The sequence below is a fragment of the Miscanthus floridulus genome, chromosome 7 (assembly GCF_019320115.1).
Source record: "Miscanthus floridulus cultivar M001 chromosome 7, ASM1932011v1, whole genome shotgun sequence".
Lineage (NCBI taxonomy): Eukaryota > Viridiplantae > Streptophyta > Magnoliopsida > Poales > Poaceae > Miscanthus > Miscanthus floridulus.
The window spans coordinates 52,937,266-52,943,791 of NC_089586.1; the positions used below are offsets into that span (position 1 = coordinate 52,937,266).

Below are 6,526 nucleotides of genomic sequence, written 5' to 3' on the forward strand. Positions count from 1 at the left end.
CCATGCATGCATACATTTTGAGCGTCTTCGAATCATATATACTAATCCCACAAGTGCGCAACTAATGGGTCATTGGAAATCCTGCACGGAGCTCTCACTTGAACTGCAACTTGGATGCAAATGTTTGGCCAAACTTCCATCCTTGTGGCACCACGTTTGTGAATTCAATAGTTTGTCCGTCTGTGTCGGTGACTCTAAACGAGAGCATCTGCCCAGTAAGATACGCAAGAGAGTGCCAGTTCGCACCCCAGTTGCGTGCCATTGGTATCCAACTATTGGAGTTGGAGGTCTTGACATCCATTGACTTGATGGAGCCAGCGCCTGCAACATTGGTCACGAGCACGAGATTGAAGTAGTCGTGACCGTTGATTGTGAACCGCACCCCGCCTCGCTTCACACAAGGAACCCTGCAAATTAAAGCAAGCATTTTTACTCAAGATAAGACATTGCATGCATCGTCATGCTTAATTTTGTCAGAACAGTCGAGACTTCTACACTTGATCGGCAATTGAACTCATAAAATATACCTTTTGTACATGACGGGGATGATTGCCGCCGGTGTAGACGCCGATCTTCTCAAACGCCGGCTGCGCCATGTCGAAGTGCGGGCGCTGCTGATTGCACCAACCGCCGTCGGGCAGCGCCGAGTTGGGCGGGCAGAAGTTGGTGGCCGTGACGGTGACCGTGACGCCGGGCTTGCAGAACCTCGGGTCGGCTCTCTTGCGGTCGCACGCGATCTTGTAGCACTGCCCGCATGATGCGCCGCCGTTGAAGAGCGGCGTGCTCAGGGCCGCCGTCCGCGTGCCGTAGCCCTGCGAGTAGAGGTTCCCGTACCCGCACGCACCGCCTGCGAAATATATACAATTTGATGACGCGGTATACAGTTATCTCTCGATCTGCCTGCTAGCTTTGGGTAATAAACCATGACAAAATAAGAGAGGGCAACTTAATTACCCATGGTGTCAGAGGCATCGGCGCCACCGTAGAACGTGGCATGCGCCTTCAGCCATCCGGCCGGCGTCGGAGACGACGGAGCGCTGGTGGCGGCGTCACCAGCGGCGGCCATGGCCAACATGCAGGCGACTGCGAGCGACACGACTCCAAGAACTCGAGCTGGAGCGGCCATACCCATACTGCTCGGGTTTGTATATGCCTTGAAACTGCACAAAACGTAGCTATATGCCTCACCTCACAGAGCTGGCCGGGATGCTGAGTGCACGAACTGGTTTATTAATGTGTTCTGCTCAAGTGTCTAGATTGATTGTGGTGTGATGATTTGTGCAACGGTCTGGTGGGTATATATATACACGGCCTTACCCTAGCAATCACGAAGGGTTAATTAAACAAATTAACAAGCGCATCGATCAAATGAAGCAAGCCGGACCAGAAACTGCACATGGCGATGCATTGCTTACGGTTCAAAACGGAGAGATAAATGTACGCGCGCACGCGCACGGATACATTTTAGCCGGTGCTTTAATTTGTTCGCCGTTTCTCTTCTTCGAGTTCAGACTTCAGAGGATCGCGTTGCTTGAGCTTCACTTTCTTTGAAGGTGAAGTCAACGGCGGCTTTGCACTTGCTTGCGTGTTCACCATACATACAATTGTCTAAGGAAGGATGTCGTTGGTTTCTTCAATGGCACGAGTTATCCGGGCCTGCACCTGGACAGCACACAGCAGCATCAGCAGCGCCCATCTGTGTGTAAATGAAGTTATAATGATTAACCGCCGGGCTCTTACACCGGCCGTTCCATTGTCACTCAGAAGTTCGAATAATGATCCAATAGGAACGTTCATCCGTGACTCCCGTCCTAACGCGCCTCTGCAGGAGTGGGCCTCATCTCTCTCAAAAACAAAAAACAAATCCTCACTCACTCGTATGCTTATCTGCTCAGCGCCCGAAGCAGCATGGCCACTCATTCGTCCTCCCCCTTCCCCCACCGCGCCCTCGTCGGGCTGCCGCGCCGTGCCCTTCACCCCATCGCTGGCCGCGCCACGCGCCATCACTCCCAACGTCGCTCACCTACGTGTCCCAGCCGCCTGCGCCGGTCGCTCCATCGCCGTCCATCCATTGCCCATCGCTGTCAAGCGCGCCGATGACCCTGCCATGGCCACTAGGGTGCACTGTGCTGTGGCGCCTCAAGTCTTCCCCGGCCAAGCCAAGGGCACCCACGAGCGTGGCCAGAACTGGTGGTGCTCACTTGCCACCGGATCCCACCCTGACGACCGAAATCGACTTGCCCCGGCCTTCACCTCCTCTATATTGCAAATGTATGTTAAGTGTTTCAAATGTTTCAGAGGCATTTACAATTGTTACTTATGGATATTGTAAAACTAGATTGGTATGTTGCACATGTTGCAAATTTTTGTAAATGTTTTCATTAGTATGTTGCAAGTGTTTTGAAAAAAATGTTTCATCTATTTGAGATGTATGTTGCAACAAGTGTTTTATCTGAATGTTGCATGTTTCACACATGTTGCAAGTGTTTTATGTGGACATTGCATATGTTTCACATACATGCTGCAAGTTTTTTATCTCGATGTTGTATATCTTTCACACATATGTTGCAACTAGTACGTTTCAAATATTTCATCTGTGTTAGATATATGTTGCATTAAGTGTTTTATGTTGCAAGTGTTTCACAGGGGGTACGGTGAGGGATGGGCGCATGACCCAGGCGGCGGGGGATGGGGGCGCGGCAGAGCTAGGGATCGACAGACAGTGGCGCAACGAGCTAGGGGCTGGCTCCCAGGATCCGACCCACATGGAGAGAGAGAGAGGGGTCAGGGGAAGGAGCAGGGGCCAGGGTGCACCTGCGAGTCGGGGGCGAGGCTGTCCATCCGAAAGCGAGGAGCGGCGGGCGCAGCATCGAGGCGCGAGGTGCACGTGCAAGTCAGAACGAGGCAACGGAGGCAGGTTGCGCGGGCGTCCAGACGTCCGAGCGCTAACCACGACCCTCGAAGTTTTCCTCCAAAGTCCAAAAGCGAAGGGAAAATGAGAAAATTGGAGCTCTTATACTAAATTGTAGATCAGTTTATTGGGTTAATTAAGGTGGAACCTACTCACCCGCGTTCAAGTTCTCGATTTCGCACGGGTGCTCGTATTTTCCTGGATATATTCTAGGATTTAATGGTGCTATGCTTTTAATGATAGGCGACGTCCCCGTCGACAGTGAGGCGCCTGTGGTGACTTCGTGAATCTCGAGATCTATTGCTCAGTCCTTCAGAGGTGCTTATAGGGGTAGGGTTAGCATACTTGTATTCATAGTGGTGAGTGTGCGTGCGTGTTGTGAGCGCCTACGTTGTACGGTGTAATTCTAAAAAAAACTTGAGAAAGACCCCTTTCTGATCAATAATGAGGAATAAAGAAGATTGAAGATAAAATTAAGCTCTAGCAGGTCCTCTTTCCAAGCATGTGGGTGGTGAATGCTGATAGAGGAAGGGAGATAGAAGAAAGAACAAAGAGGATGAAATTTTCTCAATCTCATGTAGCAGCCCTTTGTTACACTAGTATAGTGCCCGTGCTAATGCCACGACTTCATTTCAGGGATAAACATGAAAACAACCAAATGACGATATTTTTTTATAGTTCAACTTTCACACAATTGTATATGACCATGTATATAATATGAAATACCCTTATGCATAACAAGGCATAATAAAGTGATGTCTCGTCCTAACCATCTAATTTATAATCTACCTAGGACCTTGAGTAGGTCTTAGAGATCTTTAGGGAAGTTGTCAAAACATTCAATTGCACGGCTCTTCAAAATGTCCACTAAGAATTCTGTCCTAAGACAAGTTGATAGCTGTCCATGGCAAATAATAAGTTAACTTATTAATTTGCTATGTAGTGTACAAAATATGCATAGAGAAACTATTTTTATTAATTAATTCCTAAATATAAAGAAATGAGCTACAATCGAAGACGACTCACCTTGAGGCAGGACCTTTGCATTGTTTGCCTTCTTAGGTTCATTATATCAAGGCATCGCCATCACATCCTCATCAGTACGCTTCCTGTCTTCGTCTTTTTCTACATCAACTATTTGTCCGGCATCGGCTTTGATTGGTCATTCTTCTACATCCATATATTGAATTGCATATACAATTTTATAATACCAGTGTCAGATGCCATTTTTTATACGTAGGCAATGAACCGTATAGGTATATATACTCTTTCAATATAAGTAGAGAAAAGGGTGCAAGCCAAAAGTCTAGGAACTCATTTCCTGGCAAAAAAAAAGCAATCCACTGTGTCAAGGAAGGGAAAAAGGCTCTGCTTTTGGTTTTTTTTATCAAAGAAAGACACGTTTAAGCGAGCGTGGCAAGGGACTAAGTTTTTGCTGTCGCGGGATAGTAAAAAACAATGGCAGATGCTAGCTAGGCATATTTATTAGTTTAGTTTGTTTACAAGTAGGAATTCAAAGATAGCTATTTTAGAGAAAGACCGGAATAGGCAGTTCCTTTCCCTAGAACGTACTTGAGAGTTTTCTACCTCATACGGCTCAGAAATTGCTATCTTAATTTCCCATGTCTTAACTGAATTCGATTTCTCAAAAATCAATCCAATTTCTTCTTGGGCCTGCACCTGGACAGCACACAGCAGCATCAGCAACGCCCATCTGTGTGTAAATGAAGTTATAATGATTAACCGCCGGGCTCTTACACCGGCCGTTCCTTGTCACTCAGAAGTTCGATAATGATCCAATAGGAGCGTTCATCCGTGACTCCCGTCCTAACGCGCCTCTGCAGGAGCGGGCCTCATCCCTCTCAAAAACAAAAAACAAATCCTCACTCCCTCGTATGCTTATCTGCTCAGCGCCCGAAGCAGCGTGGCCACTCATTCGTCCGCCCCCTTCCCCCACCGCGCCCTCGTCGGGCTGCCGCGCCGTGCCCTTCACCCCATCGCTGGCCGCGCCACGCGCTATCGCTCCCAACGTCGCTCACCTGCGTGTCCCAGCCGCCTGCGCCGGTCGCTCCATCGCCGTCCATCCATTGCCCATCGCTGTCAAGCGCGCCGATGACCCCGCCATGGCCACTAGGGTGCACTGTGTTGTGGCGCCTCAAGTCTTCCCCGGCCAAGCCAAGGGCACCCACGAGCGTGGCCGGAACTGGTGGTGCTCACTCGCCACCGGATCCCACCCTGACGGCCGAAATCGACTTGCCCCGGCCTTCACCTCCACTATATTGCAAATGTATGTTTCAAGTGTTTCAAATGTTTCAGAGGCATTTACAATTGTTACTTATGGATATTGTAAAACTAGATTGGTATGTTGCACATGTTGCAAATTTTTGCAAATGTTTTCATTGGTATGTTGCAAGTGTTTTGAAAAAAATGTTTCATCTATTTGAGATGTATGTTGCAACAAGTGTTTTATCTGAATGTTGCATGTTTCACACATGTTGCAAGTGTTTTATGTGGACATTGCATAGAAGGTTCTAGAGGACACGATTATGCATGGGATAAATAATTCTAGAAGGTTCTAGAGGACACTAGAGGAAACCACACCAAAATGGAGGACGAGAGGCTACCAGGTGGGGCCGGCCGGTCCCACCCTTAGGCCACCCAGTCTGAGGCCCCACCTGTCAGCCTCCGCCTCGCTACGTCAGTTCTCTACTGCCTTAAGGATTGCATCTATGCCGTTTATTCAAGCCGGTTTGATCCGATGGCTCAGTATTGACGCTCTAGCCTATATATACTAGCCCCTACCATCACCCTAAGGAATAAGTCATTTGAGAAAATAGAAACCCTAATCATCCTTAGAGCTCCATCATATTCTAGGGCATAGCTAGTTAGGCTAGGTCAAGAGGGAGGCAAGTAGGTTTCGCTTGGATTCCTGATCATGTCAAGAGCGTGGCTTGGTATAAACTTTGTACCCCTTTCTCTTTTGTATCTCTGATTACTTTTATATATTTGATACAATTGTTATGACATTATTATTCATATCGTTTATGTTCCTAATTATCATGTTCATTGTCTACTTTGATTATATGCTTAGTATAGTTGGATTATCAACATATTCATGCATAAGTTCGTATAACGCTCGCTCTGGTGTACTTGGGGTGAGTGGTCAACATTGTGTAAGCATGGTTCTTATACATTGTTTACCTATGGATGCACCCTATATTTCAGGTCATGTGGTAGATCGTGGATGTGATACTCCCATCGAGTCCTTGTAGTCCACTCCCTTAATATAGGACAAGTAGGATCTAGTTACGAAGGAAGACAAGCTCTATTCTTAATCTTCCTTAGTCCCTTATGTGTAGATATGAAGTTGATCTTAACCATGATTACTAAGTCTAATTGCACTAATCAATCTATGCTTTGACTTCAAATTAAGAATGACTTGGGAATTATTCCTCTAATACTCTACTTAACCATGCTAATACCTTAGAAAGAAGTATTCTGAGTGATCAAAGATTAGTTATTATGCACCATTCATATATACATTTACCTCTTGACTTACCCCTGTTGTGAGTAGAATATTGGTTATGGTTTACTTCTCCATCAATAGCATAAGTT

General features: G+C 47.0%; 1 pseudogene; it reads right to left on the minus strand.

Moving 5' to 3' along the window:
• LOC136463239 (expansin-A24-like) lies at window positions 1-4,075 on the minus strand (annotated as a pseudogene).
• Window positions 4,076-6,526: the final 2,451 nt, after the last annotated feature.